Genomic DNA, 23,479 nt, shown 5'->3' on the forward strand with positions numbered 1-23,479 from the left:
ATGTGTCCATGTTGTGTTTTGGTCCCTTTCCTATCATGGGCACTAGGCTTACCCACAAAAATTGGGATTCATTTTTATGTGGAGATATGTCAGAATGCTGGGTGGTTGTCAATTTGTGGTCCTCAACAGATTCCAGAAATTTCCAACACAAAATGTAAAACAATGAGTGATCTTAGCCATTTTCTCTCAGGTTTTGCAGGAAATAATGGGAAAGTGAGTGCGATCAATGCAAATTACACCACCTTGAATACTTCCAGGTGTTCAGTTCTCAAAATAATTAGGGGTCGTTACTGAATTTTCGAAGTGAAACCACCACTTGCGTTGGTTGGGTTTGACACCTTCAGAAGTGCTTGCTTCAATTAGAAAATATTTATCACTGTATCAGAATATCAAAACCAAGACTACTGAAGGTGAGCCATAAAGCTGGGACAATGCTCCGACCACTCTATGGGCCATTCAAATACCATTCATGCACCACACACAGAACTTTCATATTGCTAGCCATGGGCCCAGTCCAACACAGCAGTGCACTCACATCAACATACGATTGCTATTCAAGGGCCAATCACATTCATACGCCAAAGAAGTGAATCCCTAATCAGACCACCTCTCACCCAGTCATCAACGAACTTTCATACAAACACACCACAAGCAAATCTCAATATACATATGGCCAGACATGCTGATGGTTGGTGCCTCAACAAGCTCCACAAATGGAAAAAAAGGTTTGACCAAGTTTTTACTACCTGTCAAGTGTCTGCCTCTGTGGATGTTCTGAGCAAAACTGTTTGCGTGCCTAAAGAACATTTACTAACGGCTCCCAGGAGAGCTACATGACGCTCCGGAAGACGTATAATTCATGTGCCTTTAGTGCACTCACAGTACTAGATCCAACTCCTTTCAGGTTGTGGATTCAAGTTGGGGGATGTCCAAAGATGCCTCAAGGTCTATATTCCCTGAACTGTCTGAGCATATCTACCTTTGACACAAAGGTAAATATGCTGGAGAATACCGTCCTAAGTTTCCTAAACAGCACCTTCAACACTAGTAAGAACCTTAGTTTTTGGCACAAAGGGTACTCAGTGACAATGTGGCATATGTCCTGTCTACTAATATGTGCAGTGCTTTGATTCTAATGCATTTGTCATAAGGCAAAATGAACATTTGCTTCATTCTGCTGGCAGATAAAGGTGTCAAGCTGGCCATAAGCAAATAAGACATTTTCTGAACTAGATGAAACAATTTGAAAGTCTGCTTACCTTGTGTAAAAGTGGCCCATGTAAGGTATGGAGCCACGCACAGCCATTGAAAGGTACTGCTCCTCTCAGTCGATTTCCCAATATTTTACTTTTGTATGGTACAATGTAAAGCAAGTTGGATAACATGGGTCTGGCTGAGCTAAGCACTGCCTACAGTAACAACAAGTCTCCTGCCTCTTTCCATTCTTAGAGAAGGCTCTGCAACAACCATATTGTTGAGTCTTTCTAGCTGTTTCATGAATGCAGTCGGCTAAGTGCTGATTCTGCCGCCTTGCCAAGTCAGTCTACAGCAGATGAATTGGAGACGACTGCTTCTTCAGCAGTGGGAACTGTCAATGGCCAACTGAAAGTAAAGCAAAGGCATAGGTCTGACGGTGGTCTGATGGTAAACAACATGTTGCCAACTAGATCTTCTTATACCATGTGCAAGTTTTATGACTCACGCTGACTGGCTGAAGTACCTGGTCAATCTTATCCACTCCACCCATGTACTTGTTGTGATCAAGCATGCAGGTGGGCTTGTGAACTTTGGCCAACTGACCCCAAGCTATGACCGAGGAAGTGCTCTCATCATGGATTGTAGTGAGCACATGCACATCCTGCCTATCGGGAAATAGGACTGCAAGCAGTTCGGTTGAACACAATGCAGTGCTCTGGGATTTTTGGAGCTTCTTACAACCAAGCTCCTCCGGAAATTCTTTGCAGTGATATCGAACTGTACTGCATGCCACGGTGCCAGATTTGTACAGCTCGCTAGACCGCTCTACTCCCGCATAAATGTTGTTCACATAAAGGTTATAACTTTTATGAATGAGGGGTTGGACAAACTCCCATACAATTGCCATGACTCCTAGCATGGAAGGGCAACCTACAGGGTTTAGTGCAAAGTCCTTCCCTGTATGCACTATGCGGCTGCATTCATAACCAGTAGAGCCCTCACATACATTTTGATGCCATAACAAGTTCTTTTGCTCGGTATGTAATGCCTGAACAGCAGTAATCCTTTATGCAGGATCAAGGACTCATCAATGGCTATATTCTTTCCAGAATCAAACAACAAGAGAGAGAGGGTCAAAGAAAACACTCTTCGTCCCCCTAGAGTAATTATGATAAACAACAAAAGAGTATGAGGAAAGAACAACTACTACAAAGGGAAGGGAAAGAAAGCCTATATTACCAAATCAATCAAAATTTGTAAAAAGAGTCCTCACTCACCAACCTGGTTGGTGACATGCTTCATCATTGGACTCCCACCAGGGAGGTCTAATACCTCCCCGGTGTGCTACAACGCCTGTTTACAGCGGAGCTGGTGATTGAATGTCACGTGTGTTGGTGCAATGTGATGTGCAAAGTGAGTATAAAAAATGTCTAGGTTTCAACCAAAATCCTTTATTGTGGTAAACCTGGCATTAAATTAAAAGGGGTTGTGATAACTGAGTACCAAATTTGGTTAGTTAACCCTAGTTGTGAGTAGGATAAAATTTGGTCAACATGTTTCTGCCTTTTTAGATGGTTCACCAGGCATTCATCAGGACCCTACTGCCCCGGTGGTATGCACACGCTAAGGTGCACCCCACCGTTGGCAGCAATGTTAATAAAAGACTCACGGTTCTTGTTACCGGAGAGACTTCAGGAATTCTGAAGAAAAAAGTGTCTGCAGAAATAAACAGAAACAAAAAACATAAACAGATCTTTGCTTAGTCAAATAACACGCAATTACATGTTTTAGTAAATGGCAAAAGTCCCCCTTCACTTAATAATACCGTGATTTGGTATATGATAAAAACTGCACAAATTCCCATTTTTTAGAATTCATCCGAGCCATACAACGCCATAATATTGTTTGAGGTAAGCTATTTGGCCTCAGGTAATGGCTACCGGTGCTACTGTGGTATACAGAAATCTTTAATTATTTGACAGCATGCGTATCATTCGTTGCATTTCAAAAAGTGTCGCAACTGTCCCACACCCTCTTATTTAGGGTTGTACTCATTGGCCAAGAAACCAAAGGTAAAGAAAAGAACTCCAATATTAAGGTCACGGAACTTTCAGGAGTCCCCAAAGATATCATTAGGGGAAAAGGTCTTAACAGTCTCAATCATGATCGTGCGTTGTCACAGAACGGGTTCGCAAAAGACTTACTAATGGCTATGATCTGCCTCACACCATGGACCCAGGGAGGGGGATGCGCGCTTGTAGTCACACACTGCAATTGAAAATAATATGATCGTTACCAACTGGTAACCAGAGGAAATGAATGGAACACGAGTTATGCAATTGCAAAGGACCACTTACTTCGTCAAAGCGCAGCACCCGCCGGAACACCTAACGTTCCCTCCGATTTGGATCCCATAGGTGTCGTTATTGGTCAAGGGAACAGTTTAAATACCTGTAACATCCAATGAATGTCCAAACAAGACGGATGTTGTTTGTTTCTCAAATGCGGAAGCCCCAAGATACGTATTACGTTATATTACGTCCTCATAGCCAATCAAAAGAAGGACAATGAGGAAATAGCTTAGGGACTAGAACGTTACACCCACTTTAAATCTAGCCTTTACTACGAGTGTGCAATTAAAGGCGGAAGGGGGGGGGGGTTTGTGAATGGTATCGCATGGTTATAGGGAACAAACAGACACAGGAAATTTGTAAGTGCCCTTTTTTTTAAAAGAAACAATAAAGTGCAGTACGTCTAAAGGAATGGAAAAAGGAATGCCTCTTTTCCAAACGTTTTTTTTCTTTTTCTCAAAACTTCATTCAGTGGCACTTGTGGACATTTGGGTAAAACAGTGACACTTATGGAAATCTAGGTCAAGATCCAGGCCCTTTAGATTTATAAGGTGACCACACTAATAAATCAAATGCCAAACAGATGTTTCAGTGCTGCATCACGCTATTCCAGGGTATATTATCGTTTAGACCAGATGTATGAGTGGCCAGACGATATACCCATCGTTGTTCTTTCTCAAAGAGTCTCTGGGTTATATTATTACCTCCTTGCAGGTGTTCAATAATGGTCCACACTAGGTCCTCAATTGTGTGATTGAAGCGGAGAAAATGTTCGGTGAGCTTGGTGGTATTACGCTTACACCTTATATTGCTCCGGTGTTCACACACTCGTTGCTTAATCTTTCTGGTGGTCATTCCTATGTACCGTAACCCACATGGGCAGGTAATAAGGTAGACCACATTGTTAGTATTGCAATTTGTGTGTTGTCTTTGTGTCCAGACCTTGTCGGTCTCCAACAGCAAGGTCTTACTTGCTTTCGTTAGGTGGCAAACACTACATGTCCCGCATGGGTAGTGTCCCGTTATTTTGGGGAGACCCCAAGCATTGCAAAGTGTTTGTTCACCTTGCATAGTCATGTTCTTTGGGCGAGTATGTACTAGGGCATCTTTAATGCTTCTAGCCTTCTTGAAGGAAAACAGGGGTTTCTCCCATTGCCTATTGTTACTCACCAAGATACGCCAATTCTTGCGTATAGAGTTGGTGACTGCGTTGGAGGCCGTGCTATAGGTGGTTACGCACGTCAAGGGAATACTCGTTTAGTTTTTACTGTTTCTTCTAGGAGGGCTTCCCTAGGTTGATTGCGAGCTCTCTTGCAGCTTTTTGTAAGGATTCTTCTAGGATAACCTTGTTTCCTTAGTTTCTCAGTCAAATCCTCTGATTGCTTACGGATATCTGCAACCTCACTACAGTTGCGTCTCAGACGCAAATACTGGCCATATGGTAAATTTTCACGTAGTGTTCGGGGATGAAAACTCGAAAAAGCCAGTAAATTGTTCTTTGCTGTAGGCTTATAATGGGTACGTGTCGTCAACGACCCATTAGTTTTTGTAATCACCAAATCAAGAAAGATCATCTCTGTATGGTGGTAAGTGTATGTGAACTTAAGGTGTCTGTCACAGGTGTTGATCCAGTTAAAGAAATCTAATAAACGACTTTCTGGACCCTGCCATATGATGAACACATCATCAATGTATCTGTGCCACAGGGACAGATGTTGTCCAAACGGGTTATTGACATGTAAAATGTATTTGCTTTCAAAATCAAAGACATATAAACCCGCTACACTAGGGGCAAAAACGCTGCCCATAGATGTACCTGTGGTTTGCAAAAACAGATCACCTTGATATTCAAAAAAGTTCTTTTTTAAAGCCAATGTGGCACATTCAATCACAAAAGACCTGGGAGTGATATAGTCCCATTGTGCTGCATCTAGGACCTCAGTGAGGACCCTGATGGTTTCGTCCTGAGGTATACTCGTATAGAGGCTCTCTATATCCATTGAGACCAAGATGGTATTTTCATTATCCACATTCAGTGTCTGTATGAGGGCCAAAAGATTTTTGGTGTCCTTCAAGTATGTAGAAGTCCCTTGCACCAACGGTTTCAAAAATTCATCACAGTACCGGGAAAGAGGTTCCAAAAGGGAGCCGATCCCAGACACTATAGGACGTCCGGGAGGCGGGGTCCTATTTTTGTGAGTTTTTGGCAAAGTGTAAAAATAGGGTACAACCCCTGCACTGGTGGTCAAAAATTGTGCCTCTTGTTTAGAAATATACTCATTGGATTCTGCCGCTTGGACTAAATTTGCAGGATTTATAGGGTTTGATAAATTTTCTAAGAATGGGAGGGCCTTGATTTTGTAACAATTTGTGAGCTAGGCACAAGGCCTTAAATTTAACTCTCTCCCTTATAGGAAGCCAGTGGAGGAGTTTCAATGCTGGTTTGGCCGAGTCTCTGGCAGGGGTCTTAGTGAGAATCCGGGCGGCTATGTTTTGAATTCTCTGAAGTTTGTTCAGTGTTGCTTCCGGGGCGCCCAGGTATATCTCTTTGCTGAAATCAAGCCTAGAAATTATCAGGCCTTGTATAAGCAGTTTTTGGGAGTTGGGTGGCAGAAGGGGCAGGATATTTCTCAGTGATTTCAGCAGGCCGAAGCATGTCCCGGCTACTTTTTTTGCTTGTGTGGAAAATGACAGGGTAGTATCTAGCCACACACCCAGGCTTTTTACTTCTTGTTTTGGTTCAGGAATGGGACCCAGACAATCAGGCCAAATATTCGGGGGAGAATGATTCCTTTCTGACCAAGAAGAAGGACATCTGTCTTTGCTCCGTTTAGTTTCAAGGCTGAGCTGTTCATCCAGTTTTGAACCTGCGTAAGGCAGTTAAGTAGATCTGCTGGTTTTCGATTGGGATGGGATAATGATACCACTAATTGTGTGTCGTCAGCATAGCTGACGATGCTCACTCCGAACGGGGTGATAACCTCCTCCAATGGGGACATGTAGATGTTGAATAATGTGGGGCTCAGGGTGGAGCCCTGAGGCACACCACATTGGAGGGGAGTTTCGGAGGAGCAGGTGTTGTTTTCCCAGATCTGAAAGGTACGCTGGTCCAAAAAGGAAGAGAGCCAGGATAGGGCAGAGCCTACCACACCGACTCTTTCGAGCCGTGTAATTTTTATTACAATTGCAGTGTTATTTTGTAGTGACTGGAGTGCTTGAAATTCTGTTGTGTTCATGTTCTTGAAAACCTCTCTATCATCCAATGCTTCCACATCCAGAAAAACTGCACGTTCAAATGCAATTATTTCAGCTGGTACTGTGTGTGGGGGGGGATTGAAGGTAGATTTAATTCTAAGGTCGGTGTCACTTTTGTTTTCTGTGGTCTCGGCTGGCTCCATATTTTCAAAGAATGCCTTTAATTTCAATTTTCTAAAAAAATTTGCCAACTCACAATGTAGACGAAATTTGTCTAAGCGTGCCGTGGGCACGAAACCCAGTCCTTTCTCCAGTACTGAAAGTTCACTTGGTGACAGGGTGATACTAGAGAGGTTAGTTACTAAGCTCGTGTGTTGCTGATTCCCGCTTGTAGGTTCTGTGTTTTGCTCCGGGTGTTGTTCCCTACTGTCTCCTCCGCACCCCAATGGACTTGTCCTCTTCTTATGCCACATTGGCTTTAAAAAAGAACTTTTTTGAATATCAAGGTGATCTGTTTTTGCAAACCACAGGTACATCTATGGGCAGCGTTTTTGCCCCTAGTGTAGCGGGTTTATATGTCTTTGATTTTGAAAGCAAATACATTTTACATGTCAATAACCCGTTTGGACAACATCTGTCCCTGTGGCGCAGATACATTGATGATGTGTTCATCATATGGCAGGGTCCAGAAAGTCGTTTATTAGATTTCTTTAACTGGATCAACACCTGTGACAGACACCTTAAGTTCACATACACTTACCACCATACAGAGATGATCTTTCTTGATTTGGTGATTACAAAAACTAATGGGTCGTTGACGACACGTACCCATTATAAGCCTACAGCAAAGAACAATTTACTGGCTTTTTCGAGTTTTCATCCCCGAACACTACGTGAAAATTTACCATATGGCCAGTATTTGCGTCTGAGACGCAACTGTAGTGAGGTTGCAGATTTCCGTAAGCAATCAGAGGATTTGACTGAGAAACTAAGGAAACGAGGTTATCCTAGAAGAATCCTTACAAAAAGCTGCAAGAGAGCTCGCAATCAACCTAGGGAAGCCCTCCTAGAAGAAACAGTAAAAACTGACACGAGTATTCCCTTGACGTGCGTAACCACCTATAGCACGGCCTCCAATGCAGTCACCAACTCTATACGCAAGAATTGGCGTATCTTGGTGAGTAACAATAGGCAATGGGAGAAACCCCTGTTTTCCTTCAAGAAGGCTAGAAGCATTAAAGATGCCCTAGTACATACTCGCCCAAAGAACATGACTATGCAAGGTGAACAAACACTTTGCAATGCTTGGGGTCTCCCCAAAATAACGGGACACTACCCATGCGGGACATGTAGTGTTTGCCACCTAACGAAAGCAAGTAAGACCTTGCTGTTGGAGACCGACAAGGTCTGGACACAAAGACAACACACGAATTGCAATACTAACAATGTGGTCTACCTTATTACCTGCCCATGTGGGTTACGGTACATAGGAATGACCACCAGAAAGATTAAGCAACGAGTGTGTGAACACCGGAGCAATATAAGGTGTAAGCGTAATACCACCAAGCTCACCGAACATTTTCTCCGCTTCAATCACACAATTGAGGACCTAGTGTGGACCATTATTGAACACCTGCAAGGAGGTAATAATATAACCCAGAGACTCTTTGAGAAAGAACAACGATGGGTATATCGTCTGGCCACTCATACATCTGGTCTAAACGATAATATACCCTGGAATAGCGTGATGCAGCACTGAAACATCTGTTTGGCATTTGATTTATTAGTGTGGTCACCTTATAAATCTAAAGGGCCTGGATCTTGACCTAGATTTCCATAAGTGTCACTGTTTTACCCAAATGTCCACAAGTGCCACTGAATAAAGTTTTGAGAAAAAGAAAAAAAACGTTTGGAAAAGAGGCATTTCTTTTTCCATTCCTCCAGACGTACTGCACTTTATTGTTTCTTTTAAAAAAAAGGGCACTTACAAATTTCCTGTGTCTGTTTGTTCCCTATAACCATGCGATACCATTCACAACCCCCCCCCCCCTTCCGCCTTTAATTGCACACTCGTAGTAAAGGCTAGATTTAAAGTGGGTGTAACGTTCTAGTCCCTAAGCTATTTCCTCATTGTCCTTCTTTTGATTGGCTATGAGGACGTAATATAACGTAATACGTATCTTGGGGCTTCCGCATTTGAGAAACAAACAACATCCGTCTTGTTTGGACATTCATTGGATGTTACAGGTATTTAAACTGTTCCCTTGACCAATAACGACACCTACGGGATCCAAATCGGAGGGAACGTTAGGTGTTCCGGCGGGTGCTGCGCTTTGACGAAGTAAGTGGTCCTTTGCAATTGTATAACTCGTGTTCCATTCATTTCCTCCGGTTACCAGTTGGTAACGATCATATTATTTTCAATTGCAGTGTGTGACTACAAGCGCGCATCCCCCTCCCTGGGTCCATGGTGTGAGGCAGATCATAGCCATTAGTAAGTCTTTTGCGAACCCGTTCTGTGACAACGCACGATCATGATTGAGACTGTTAAGACCTTTTCCCCTAATGATATCTTTGGGGACTCCTGAAAGTTCAGTGACCTTAATATTGGAGTTCTTTTCTTTACCTTTGGTTTCTTGGCCAATGAGTACAACCCTAAATAAGAGGGTGTGGGACAGTTGCGACCCTTTTTGAAATGCAACGAATGATACGCATGCTGTCAAATAATTAAAGATTTCTGTATACCACAGTAGCACCGGTAGCCATTACCTGAGGCCAAATAGCTTACCTCAAACAATATTATGGTGTTGTATGGCTCGGATGAATTCTAAAAAATGGGAATTTGTGCAGTTTTTATCATATACCAAATCACGGTATTATTAAGTGAAGGGGGACTTTTGCCATTTACTAAAACATGTAATTGCGTGTTATTTGACTAAGCAAAGATCTGTTTATGTTTTTTGTTTCTGTTTATTTCTGCAGACACTTTTTTCTTCAGAATTCCTGAAGTCTCTCCGGTAACAAGAACCGTGAGTCTTTTATTAACATTGCTGCCAACGGTTGGGTGCACCTTAGCGTGTGCATACCACCGGGGCAGTAGGGTCCTGATGAATGCCTGGTGAACCATCTAAAAAGGCAGAAACATGTTGACCAAATTTTATCCTTCTCACAACTAGGGTTAACTAACCAAATTTGGTACTCAGTTATCACAACCCTTTTTAATTTAATGCCAGGTTTACCACAATAAAGGATTTTGGTTGAAACCTAGACATTTTTTATACTCACTTTGCACATCACATTGCACCAACACACGTGACATTCAATCACCAGCTCCGCTGTAAACAGGCGTTGTAGCACACCGGGGAGGTATTAGACCTCCCTGGTGGGAGTCCAATGATGAAGCATGTCACCAACCAGGTTGGTGAGTGAGGACTCTTTTTACAAATTTTGATTGATTTGGTAATATAGGCTTTCTTTCCCTTCCCTTTGTGGTAGTTGTTCTTTCCTCATACTCTTTTGTTGTTTATCATATATTCTTTCCAGGACTATAAATCTCTGGAAACCTGGCAGACAAATGTTTCAAGACGGGTCGAATTTTGAACAACTTGTCCTGGTCTTGATAACCCTGGGGCAATGCAGCAGATTATCTTTAAAATGCAGAATATGCTGCAATAGCAAAAAATGATCTCTGCTCATGACCGGTACGTAGCTGGATGTTTCCCAAACCATGTGAGTAGGCCAGTAGGACTGTACTCTTGGTTTGCACACTATCCCTATTTTCAGTTTAAGGCCCAGAAATTTCTTTAACTCTCCAAGTGAAGTGGGAGTCCACCAGTGTGCCTTATAATAAGGCCTAAGAGTGCCTCCATGCTCTCTCAGAAACTATTCGGCATGCACATTTGTTGGGTGCACTATTTCCTCAAGTAAGCCAACATCCGAAAAGAGATAGATGTAGTCAATAGGAAAGATAAATGATGTATTGACATTACATTCAACATCTGCTGTGAAATGGGAAATTTGGGGCTGCACTAAATTTGTGGACTGCCAAGAGAGCACGTGGTCTGTGCCTGCTGCCACAAATGCTTCTCTCTTGGCTGGTCTACCCTGCTACTGTCTCTCCACTGCATGTGAACATGTTCCTAAGAATCACTAGAAGAAGCTCATCAGATTGAACTTTGCTGATTGAAAAATTGTTTCTGATTGAGCTGGGTTCCATGTTCTAGATCTGCACTGGAACCTCAGGTTGATGGTACTTTTTATCAGGGTTAAAGCATGGAGGGTAGAGAAATCATTAGCAGGTCAATCATTTCAGTTCCAATTTCCTATGACTCCTAAGATGCACAGATTCCCAATTAGGTTTAGCTAGTTTATTACAAAGCCAAGAACAACTGGACATACAGGCACTTCAAGACGAGGGTGAAGAAATACATCGGAACTAATGCAAAGCCAAATCTACGGATGAAGTTAAGATGGTGTAACATGTACAGAATAACTAGTCCGAGAATCAGGATACCAAAGATAATCAATCAGACATCCAGATTCCCCTTCATTGAGAGTTTGTGGGTATAAAGCATTAATCTGTCCCTACACTACCACTAGTGTGACATCCCTACAGAGCATTTTCTAAAGCAAGATCCATTAAGGTGTCGGCGTGTGAAGCCTTCCTAAAAAGTCTCTTCACAGTTGGGTCAAGTAGCATAAAGCTACAGAGCTCGTTCTGAGATGCTCTCTCTCTCTCTAGGCAAGGCAGAAGTCCCCGGACAGCCATGCCACCTCTTCATGGGTAACTTTCTATTAGGCAGCGATACTCCCAAGCTTTGGCGAGATGACCTTGATTCCCAGGCTTGCTCCGATGAGAAAGTACAACAGTTCTCCATTATCAGTATCAACGCTCAATGTATCCCCTTCTCCCTAAGCCCAACTCCTAAAACAAAGACATTATTCTAATTAACAAGGATGATTCTTCCACCTGCAACAGAAACGTGAGAAAGAACGAATCAAATCAGAAATCAGCTAACATAAGAGAATAGCACACAGGCCTCATAAAATTACATATAAATGAACACTTTTACTGATCACTTAACACGTTACATAGGCATGCCAAAAATATAAATAATGGTCAGCAGCATGTACGAATTCTACAAGTTAATGTCTTCAGCTAAACACATGTGGATTCAATGTCAATCTTTGCACATGAACATGAAAACATCCCTAACACACCACAATTCACGTTATTACAGTTCAGGTTTTAATGTCATACGTTAATACAAAAAAGGAATATATGCGGGTGCGGACTATTCGTGATTATGATGCACCCCTACAAATGAATGACTGAAATTTGAGCTACCTCACTTCTAAATTCTGTCCCATTTTCTTCTCCCTTGGATGTTGTCTCAGTATCTGATCCTGTCTCAAAGCTGTCCTCTAATACTCAAGTTAGGACCTGGCCAGCAGTCATACATTGAGATGTCATCTTTGTTGAATAAATAAAGACTGTCTAAAACATGAATAAAACCTTGCTTCTGCAACACCATGTCCTAAGAAGAAGGCAGAAATAAGTTGCTAAATCAGTGGGTGGGTGTGTGTGCCTGCAAGAGGTGTTTGACAAAGTGTAAACGCAAAAAACCCCAACAAGTGTATAGCTCATCAACTCATGGAGGACTTGCTATCTGCACTCTACCTGGGTAGCGGTTGAAGAGCGCAGGTGGGAACAGGGCTGCGGAGGTAGGCCACGGCAGGGCCCTCTCTCTCGGGCTGACTACTAGCAGGGGTTTGCCCGTTTGCCTGGAGCGGGGACGTCTTAGGCCTTAGGGCCAGATGGAAGGTGGCTGCTGAGGACTTACTGCGGGCACACTGACTGGGGGGGTGGGGGTAGAGGGGGCGGCGGGTGGGGGTTGTAGGGTAGACATGCAGTGGAACGGATTTCTCCTGATGTGTATTATGAGGGGGGATTCCTCGTCTGCTGGTCATATGTGTAATGTTGGTCTGTAAGACCCTGGGTGTGAAAACTTAATAAAATCTTTCACCAAAAAAAAAAAAAAAAGTGTATAGCTCATCAATGCTGCTACAAATTCTCCTAAGACACCAAAAAACACAACGTATTACTTCAACATGCCACATATCAAATACCACAACATACTTCATAGGACATGTGGCAAAACGTAGCGAGCGAAATTGCTGTGCTGCGTCACCTGTGCGGAGAAGAAATCCACAACCTCTTCAAAGAGATGGTGCAGTTCTACTCTCTCCATAGACTGGTGTAATGTGTGCTGCCTTGGTGCAATACAGGCACCCTTGCATCATAGTTTCAGAATGTCTATGTTATACTCAGGATAGCATTTGTGCAGGAACGTCCCCTTCCTTCATAAAAACTACCCTTTGAGGCTTTTCCTCTATGAATGTATGCTGCAAAATGCAGCATGTTGTAGGAGACTGTATGCATTAGTGCTTGCTGCAGGCAATATTTGTTGTAAAATATAAGGGAAATAAACACTAACGACATGTCCATTACATGGGCCCACAAACTACCTGTTGATCCAGTGGATTAGAGCTACTTTGTTTTCCCCCCGGGGGGCTCAATCATGCCATCCTTGGGTTTTATATCACATCCCCCAGGTGAAAACAAGCTATTTTGAAAAATATATTTTCACCCAGGAGAGTCAGTACGTGGTTTCGGAAGGACTGAACCCCATAGTGTTAGAGTTGTGGTAAATTTAAATTACCTAGACTTAATTTATGCGGTAAAGTTCAATAAGAATAACTCAGTAAAAATAAGAGGCAGAATCCGTGGTATTTGAGGTTTTAAAAGGGGATTTATTCCTTACAAAGGAATTGGTTCGAACCAGGCAATCGGATTCCGTCACCACGAAGGTTCGGGAAGGGATAGGCAATACTTTATTGACAGGTTGTCATATATATAGTCAATGCATTACAGTAAAGACAGATGCAGAAGGCGTGACAGCTGAGAGGAGAGATAAGAATACACATACGTAATGAAAAAAGGCGTTACAATAGGCGTGCATAAGGGCGTGTACTAGAAACGTCATTATGAGGATGTCACAGGTGGGTGGATCCATAAGAGAATCCTGCAAGGTCAGCAGAAATATATGGCAGAGATGCGCGTGCAGCAGCATGACGTGTAACTGACGTGTAACTGGAGGGTGAAGGGGACTTGACATTTAGCCCTACATGAGGAGACAGAAGTCTGGGATGTCAGAACAACCTAATCCCAAATCGTATCTAATATCTTGTGTTTAAGGAACTGTATTATCTGGAAGGAAAGGTCTCTCAGGCAGAGGCTATCCTATACTGACTGCTAGTGCGTGTATAAGCGTCTACGTGTCTACATGAGATGTGAGGGGGCATGGGCCTACCATGGTAACAGGAGCTATGAATTACTTGCACGGAGACAGTAAGGCCGGGCCCTTTGCTCTGTAGCTGGAAGGATGTTTACCTAAACTACTAGACAGGAATGTATTTTTTCGAGGAGCGGAGCAGATAACTTGAAGGCTAAATACAGTCTTGGCAGGCAACAGGCCGGGCCAGGCACCGTTAGCCGCGCAGGGAGTAAGACAAAGGTCACGGATACAGATGCAGGTCCAGGCTGGAGCATTCAGAGGCAGAAGGCAGGAAAAGGCTCGATGGCAGAATTCAGGGCCTAACTTGCCAGAGCTGAAAAACGTGAAAAGTACACCATATAAAGACGGTGGCAAGGCATACTTAGGAACGGAATATTCGACCCATTCATGGTGGATCTGAAAGAGGACATGTTAACGTTGGACGCATATGTATTTGCGTCTTCATAGCTGGAAGTGGAGGGAACATACATGTACTTGTAGCACGTACATGGAGCCGTTGGGGTCTAAGATAGGGGACACAATTGATCATAAAAATTCATATTTCCTCATTCCCTCCTTGTCCCCTACGGACCCTTCATGATATATCGATCCTCAGGAATCCATCAATCTGTTCATGTAACATCATTTGCTCTTCTTTCTTCTTACGGGATCTTGAATGAGAACTTGAGTGTGGAATACATAATGTGGCACACAGGCCGCAAATCGCTGGCCCACATTGTAGACACAGGCAGCAACTGAATACTATGAGAAGGGCAATACCTAGGAAGGATGGGACTTTCCATCCCCAGGCTGACAACACGCTCCAGAACCAACCGGACCACGTCCAGGTGCCTGGATTCTGGTGTATCTGACTTGCAATCTTATGAAGACGAGTTATGGCTTTATATACTGATGGCGCGTTTTCTGGAATGAAAACACAGCAACTCGATCCGATGACTCTACAGGCTCCGCCCCTATCGGCCAGGATGACGTCAAGGACAAGACGATTTTGGAGAACAACAATCTGCATCGCAGACTGCTCCTCTGTTAAGTTGCCTAGGGCAGAGGTAGTTTCATTCACTACTGCTTCAAGGGTTCTGGTTAATCTGCGTATCAGTTTACTATTAGAGACAACACCTATGTAGGGAAAGAGACCTTTATTGAAGTCTGTGTATTGTTCCCATGCCGTTTCAGTGTAGTCGACAATCGGGAGATCTCTCTGGGGTCTATTGTGTACTAGATGGGTATTTCTATGATAATCAGGAGGGGCTAGGAAAACAGGTGGCAGAAGGAATGCAATGTAACAGGTACCATCCCAATCTAGAGGTAAACGTATATATGCGGTATGACCACAAATGAAGTAGGAATGACGGGAAGCTCTAAATGTAGACTTGCCTTGATCACTGAATTCGATCACAGTAGTACATTTACTATGACCCAGGTGTACTGAACCATTCTTTCTTACACATAATTCACCTTTGACTGGTAATACTGACATAGCAGGCAAGACTGGTGTAGCTTCGGATTCAACATTCAGAATCATGAGGTTAAGTGTAAAGTTACCTAATCCATATACTTCATTTTCTAGATCAGTTCCTGTCCTTTTGGGAAGTCCCTCCTTGTTAGGGTAGCAGGCTTTAAGCAAAACTAAGTTCAGGTTTCCCCATACCCAGTTGCTCTGGTAAACTACGGTATTTGAATCTAAAGAATTAATCAAACTAAACCATGCACCACAGGAACCATTGTGTGTGAATGGATACGGTAAGAGGGGCAGAACTCCCTTGTATTTCTGGTAGGGAGGGAGTCGGCCACATATCCAACAATTTGTAGCGTTGTTGGCCTGATGGGAGTGATGTAACATACTAATGAATGTGTTGTTGCGCAGCGCAAGTCTGTAGGGCAACTCATGTGGAGGTAATTCGCTAAAAGAGTGTTCGGCAGTAACATTGAAAGCAGAATGTGCACGCTTGAAAATAGGGTAGTATATGTGCAACAGTATACTTGCAGCAATAATCAGAAGATTTAGAAAAAACATAATCAATAATGTCACTATACAGTGACTACGAAGTGATTTACAATATGCACGTTTCTTGAGCTGTTTCTGTATATCTCTCTCTCGATTTCGGTCTAGAGGATACATGTCAGAGACTAATTTAACCGATTCACCTAGGAGAGGACTTAAACAATTAAATTGTCTGACTTGCTAGACCTTAGTTTCAGTTTATATTCCTGGGAAGCAGTTTTCTCGACCAGGGGGAGTTTTGAGTCAGTCTGTGGAGGAGGGTAGGGCTGAGAGTTCAAATCAGAAGGCAGTCCGTGAAATTTCTTGATATGGCTCGAGTGTAGCCAACCCTTGCGACCCTCAATCTTCACTGCTGTCCTCGTGGTCAGAAGTACTAATTTCGGCGTTTGCCAGCGAGGCTCCAGCGGGCTCCTCCTGTCGAAATTTCTTATAAACACGTAGTCTCCGGGAACCACTTCATGGGGCTTCACCTCGGTGTTGTCGGGAAAGGCTGCAGCTATCTGTGAACGGCAAGATTGTAGTGCAGACATCAAGGAAGCAAGGTAATCTGTCAGCATATTACAATCAACATCAGTGATTTTACGAGGTATAGGCGTCCCCCACATATTTGGTGGCCTACCGAAGACCACCTCGTACGGGGATAGCCCGGTTCGAGAATGTGCTATCATTCTCATGTAAAAGAGCGCAACTGGTAAGGCTACTATCCAGTCAACGCCTTTCTCTCTGCAGATTTTAGAAAGTCGTATTTTCAGAGTCTGGTTATGACGTTCCACGAGACCTGCTGCCTCGGGATGCCGGACACAGTGGAATTTCCATTGATAGCCTAACAGGAGTGAAATGTGTTTCATTAGCTCGGATGAGAACGGTTGACCGTTATCCGAGTACACGATACGGGGCAAACTATACCGTGGGAAGAATTCACGAACCAGCTGCTTGGCAGTGGTCGGGGCAGTGTAATCTGGGACTGGATATGCTTCTGTCCAACGAGAAAGTGCGCATACAACTACGAGGACATATTTGAATCCTCGACAACGTTCCATCTGGATATAATCCATCTGGAGGACTTCAAAAGGGTGATCGGGAGGTTGAAATCCACCTTGCTCTACAGGAACGCCTTTACCTGGGTTGAACTGACAACAAATCATGCAAGTACGCACTCTGTTTGGCTGCAGCTCGTAAGTGTTTATTAAACCAAATGTTTTGAATACTGTCTAACATAGCTTTCTCTCCTAGATGCGCTGGACTATGTATTGTGTTAATGATAACTTGAACCATGGAGTCGGGGAGAAACCATGTAGATTTTCCCTTCGTCATCCATCCCTGATCTGTTTGGATCCCTCCTAGTTCAGTCCATTTCTTGATTTCCTCTGGTGTAGCATGTGTCTGTATGTCAATTACATCAAGGGCGGGATCCCTAACTGTCATGCAGTGTGTCGATGTCGGAACTATTGTCTTTGTCAAGTCAGTTGCATGAGTCCGATTCTGTGCTGTTTGCTTAGCTGTTCGGTCTGCTAGGTCGTTACCCTGGGAAATGATATCGGTGACTTTTGTATGGGCCTTGCACTTCATGATAGATATCGAAGTAGGCAGATGTATTGCATCTAACAGAGCTTGAATGAGGGGACCGTGTTGAATGTTGGCACCGTGAGAAGTTAAATAGCCTCTCTCTCACCAGAGGACTCCGAAGTCGTGTACAACTCCGAATGCATAACGTGAATCTGTGTATATGTTAACTCTCTTATTTTTGGCTTGAATACAGGCTTGTGTCAGAGCGATGAGCTCTGCTGCTTGAGCTGACAAGGTGTCAATACAATTCGTTTCAATAACTTCGGTGTCTGTCGTGACTGCGTAAGCGGCCACTAACTCTCCTGTACTTGTTCTCATGCATGAACCATCCACATAAAGTGTCAGGTCTGGATCTGGTAATGGAATGTCTGTCAAGTCTTGTCTGGGTTTTGTCGTAATAGTAATGACTTCAATACAATCATGTGCCAATGGGTCTGTTCCACTTAATGGCAAAAGTGTGGCGGGATTTAATGTACTACAGCGTCTGATTTCTATGTGTGGCTGGAACAATGTTAATTCATAACCTGTCAGTCGTGCTATAGTCAAGTGCTGGGTCTGAGTTCGGTTTAAAAGAACTTCCACGGAATGTGGAACTTGCACTGTCAATTGATGTCCTAATACTATGGAATCGCTTTGTCTGATCGCTAAAGCTGTCGCTGCGACTGATTTCAGGCACGTAGGCAGAGCCTGGGCTACTGGATCTAATGTGCTAGAAAAATAAGCACACGGTTTGTGTGAACCTGCTTGTTCCTGAGTGAGTACTGACAAGGCAGTACCTTCGCGTTCTGTAACAAAAAGTGTAAAAGGCTTACTGTAACATGGTGTCGCTAAAACAGGTGCTTGACATAAGGCTTTCTTTAAGTCTTCAAAAGCTTGTGTATGTTCCTGAGTCCAAGGGAGGACAGTCGAAGTCGCTGCCTCCTGGGTTGTCAACTGAATGAGTGGTTTTACTAGAAATGCATATTGGGGAATCCATTGTCTACAGTACGAAGTGAGACCTATGAAGGCCCGCACCTCCTTTTGTGTCTTGGGTGGTGACATGTTTTCAATTAACTGGATGCGGTCAGGTGTGAGCTGTCTCCCCCCTTTGGACAGCAAGTGCCCAAGGTACACAACTTGCTGAACACAGAATTGCAGCTTCGAAGGGGACACCTTGTGCCCCTTGTCGGCCAGGAAATGTAAAACCGTCAGTGATGCTTTTTCACATTCGGGTTCGCTTCGGGCGGTGATCAGCAGATCATCGACATACTGAAGCAGGGCAGTGTTAACAGGCATGTGGATACTGTCAAGTTGTCTTTTCAGTGCTTGGCTATAGATGCTGGGGCTTTCTGTGAATCCTTGAGGTGCGCGTGCAAATTTGAAGCTTCGTCCATTTAAACAAAATCCGAACAAATATTGGCTTTCCGGATCGATTGGGACGCTAAAGAAGGCGTTCTTGAGATCAATTACAGTAAAGAACGTTGCTTCTGAATCAATAGCTGTCAATAATGAAGAGATATCTGGAACCACGGGATACTGTGGTACAATGCATTTATTCAATTCGCGCAGATCAATAATTAATCGATAAACTGGGGGTGCATTTGGATCAGTTCGTTTAAGAATTGGAATGATAGGAGAATTACATACATTGGAGTCGGTTTCCACAACCACTCCTTGTGCAATGAGCTCGTCAATGATTTGCAGCAAAGCCACTACAGCATCTGGAGGTAACTTGTATTGTCGAATTCGTGGTAATACCACTCCTGCTTTGAGTGTGACTCGATATGGTGTAATGTGCATACAACCTACATCAGTGGGGCCTTGTGCCCATAAATGTGCAGGGACATTCTGTAACCGGTGATCCATGTCTCTAAATACGTAGTGACCTTTAAAGTCACGCAAAAATAGTCGTACCCCTTCCGGGGAACAACATATTACAGCTCCTAGAGCTTTCAGTGTCTTTATACCTAACAAGTTTTCTGGGCATGATTTTGTAAGCAATAAATCTGTAGTCCGTGTCAATGGACCAACTGCAAGAGGAAGAGGTTGCGATACTTCATTAACAATAGGCTTTCCTGAAAATCCAAGGGAAACATTCTGTGAGCCTGAGAGGGGTGCCCCTGGAACCTCGTCGTGACTTATAGTTGTTCTGCTTGCCCCTGTATCAATTAAAAACTTTCTGTCTTTCCCTAATACTTGACTATGTACATAAGGACCCTCTTGATCTACAGGAACCTCAATAAGAGGCAAGCCAACCTCCCTCTCTAGGCTATTTCATGTGTATCGCTGATAATCGGGATAGTCATTTTGTGCATACTGGTACATCTGGTGTGTCGTGTTTTGTGTTGCGGCACTAGGCTGTGGCTGTGGTACTGCTACAGTCTGTTGTGAAGCTTGCATAGGCTGTACATTCTGAGGTACTTGTGGTTGGATCTGATCCTGTCTAGGTGGACGCGGTCTCTCCTTGGTTTTACCCGTAGAGATATTATGTTTCAGAACTGCACAATCGTTTATATAATGACCTGGCTGTTTACAATAGTTGCATGTCCCTTTAACAGGAACCGCTGAATTACTGGACTGTGTCGCACCCTTTTTATGACCGTCAGCTGGAACTGACTGGGCGAGGAGCATTTTCATTTTCGTGTCTTTCATACGTCTTTGTTCGTGTTCTTGTTCTTCTCTAATTCTATTCTGGTGGTACTGTAACATTTGTAACATTTGTGACGGGGTATTAGCTTGCCAAGAGCTCTCAACTTTCAATACTCTGTTCTTAACCTGGGGCAGGGAATTCTCGACTAATTTTGTTACAAAAAGATGTGGATATGAATCGCTACTTGCTTTCAGGCCGCTATTAATACCAAAACATTTTTCAAATCGGGAATAAAAATCACTAGTGTCTTCATCAGGTTTCTGTTTGCAGGCTGAGATTGCACCCCAGTCTTCCTTTTTTGTAGTTAATAAACGTGGCAATACTTGTACTAACAATCCTGGTAACGCTTTAGTTTTGTCCCCAAGCCCTAGGCCTGGAGTTCGGGAATTTTCTTCGTTTTCTAATGCTGTCCAATCAATCTTTTGTTCTCCCACCTCCCATTCTTTTTCTTTGAGTTTCTCGTAAATACCGGCAGGCAATAATACTTTTAATATTTTCATAATGTCAGGATAGGTATAATCACCCATGAGTAACATGTCTTTTATTTCACGGTGCAAACCTGCTGGATCTCTGTCATGGCTGGGCACTAATTTTTTCATTTCCAATAGTTCTATTTTAGTTATAGGCGTGTACACAAACACGCGTCTAAAAGTATTATCATCATTTCTAACCGGGTGCACTTCGCGTAAGGGATTCTGTCTGTCTATGTAATACATTTTTCTTTCCATGGAGGGAGCTGGATCAAGCTCTGGACACAAAAAGGCACTGTATCTGTGCCGATGTTCTAGAATTACTTTAATTAGATCGGTACCTAGACCTCTCCATTTCTTCATGAGTAGTTCTATCAGTATATCAGGTAGGGGACCAGGATCGGAGTGTTGGCCTTTATACAATATAAGGAGGTGTTGTATCATGTACATACCAGCTAAACGCTGTTCGTCTGGTGAAAGATTCAGAAACGTGTGTGCTAGCGCGTCATCACTATATTTATCAGAACTGTCAGCCCATTGTACTGCTGACCTGGCTAATTCTTGTTCATCCATAGAATCGAGTACATGGTACCCCATTCGTTCTTGAAGTATTTTATCAGTAGCCTGAAATAAGTGTTCAGGGGTCTTTGGATTTGACATAGCTGCTTGAAAAATTCTCTTACTTTCTGGACGTATCGGACGTATTGAATTGTTAAAGGATCTTCCCTTACCTACGTAAGCTATCATTTCTCTAGCTGGTAATTGTAATTGCCCTGTTGTCGTTTCCGGTTGTTCCTCCTCCTCCGAGGATTCAGTCTTATCTGCATCTATTTCTCTTTCAGGCTGTTCTCTTTCACATATTTGTTCTACTGTTTTTCGGATCCTTCGGTACATATTTTCTATACTATTCTGTTTATCATGTTTTCCGTCTGCTATATTCTGACCCCATTTGTTAAGTGCTTTCATTTCTTCCGGGTCTACACCTGGCCTATCTCTGTGTCTTATCAGGCAGTTTATGAAGAAGCGTAACAACAGTTTTTGCGTGTCCACTTTCTGGTATGCCATGGCCTCGCCAATACTTTCAGGACCTTGCCCTGTTTGGACAAAGTGATATATTTTGTCTAGATGATCAATCATTCCTGGTAGTATCATTAAATAGTTCGCAACTCGTCGTAGACGTACTGATGATAGCATCATTCTGTCGTCTTTACCGGGTACTGGATCATATCTACAGTCTGTAAGAGGTTCTTTAAGTATGTCGTAATTCGCTGTTTGAGGTGTACGTTGGTGTGCTAAATCCCTATAAGTCAATCGACACGCTGATGGCGGCGTATGAAAACTTCCTGTCGCACCTCCTGAGGTGCCAGGTCCAAAAGGATTTGTTGGGTGTAAGGTAGGGAGAATAGGTGCAGGAAGGAGTGGAGGAACGGGCGGAAGGTTTTGAACGGAAGGAGGAGTATGTTGCTGCAGAAGTGGGGGCAGATTATCTCGGGGTCGAGCGCCGTTAGCTGGTGGTGTGCGTGGCGGCGGAACATTAACATATTCGGGGGCTGCATCGTCTAAATAGGAAGAAAGGAAAATGTCCTTTGCGGTCTTGGGGTGCAATTTAGTCGGAAGCAATGGAGATGGCAGATCTTTTGGTACTTCCAGGGTGGCCTTAGGTAAACCCTCGGCCAGAAGAGGATACATACCATTCATAAGAGTGTTTCGTTGTCTGTCTATTTGTTCTGCTTTTACTCGGATACCTTCCTCAATTAATACGTTTTCTCGGGCTTTGTCTGAATCCTCCCTACTTTTCTCTTCTTTTCTGAGTGCTTTCTCTGTGCGTCTATGCGATTCTTTACGCCATAATTCAATGGCATCTTTCTGTGACTGTCTGGCTTTCTTTTTCCATAATGCTTCTTCTACTCTCATGATGCAATCTGCATCCCATGTCCCAGCAGTGGGCCATCTCTGATTCTCTGCTAAATCCTTGGTGTAGTCCACCCACAAATCGAGATATAATACGGCATCTAGGCCATGTTTATGGTACATAAAGTACCCTGGAGTGTCCCTAGGCGGAATGGGAACGGCTTCCTCGAGTATCCCTTTTCTAGTTTTTATCTGTCTTAATTTTGAGAATAACGGCATCTTAAACCTTGTTACTTGATTCTTACTTGGACTTGAACACACTTAATACAATGAACACAGTAATGAAGATCGAACAATCACTCATACCACGACATTTAAAACATATTAAAACATTTTAAAACGAACAATGATAATTAGAATAAAACTAACTAGCTGCATAATACTAGATGTACTGCTAAACAGTACAGATACACTGCTAAAACAGTGCAGACCAGGTCTGTGTACCCAAACCCGTCTTGACCGGCACAAACCAATGCGCACGTCTAGATGCGTCCCCAGCAACGGTACTCACCGGGAAGCACGGAACGGAACAGAAGGCCTCGGAAACTCTGGACTGGACTAGACCAGACTGGACTCGACTCGACTCGTGACGTAGGTACTTCGGAACTTCGGAACCTGGTGGGCCTCTGTATACCTCGGATCTTGCTCTCTCAGCTAGGCTCTGGTCGGGATCCTCCGCACTCCTCACCGCCTCGTCTGGGTGTTGATCGCAGCCTCAGTCACCTCCGTTGGCCTGAGGGAGGTACAGGAAATCCTGCGGGTACGCGTAGTTGTCCGTCCGGCTGTGGCAGGAGACCGGG

The sequence above is a fragment of the Triturus cristatus genome, chromosome 8 (genome assembly GCF_964204655.1).
Source record: "Triturus cristatus chromosome 8, aTriCri1.1, whole genome shotgun sequence".
Lineage (NCBI taxonomy): Eukaryota > Metazoa > Chordata > Amphibia > Caudata > Salamandridae > Triturus > Triturus cristatus.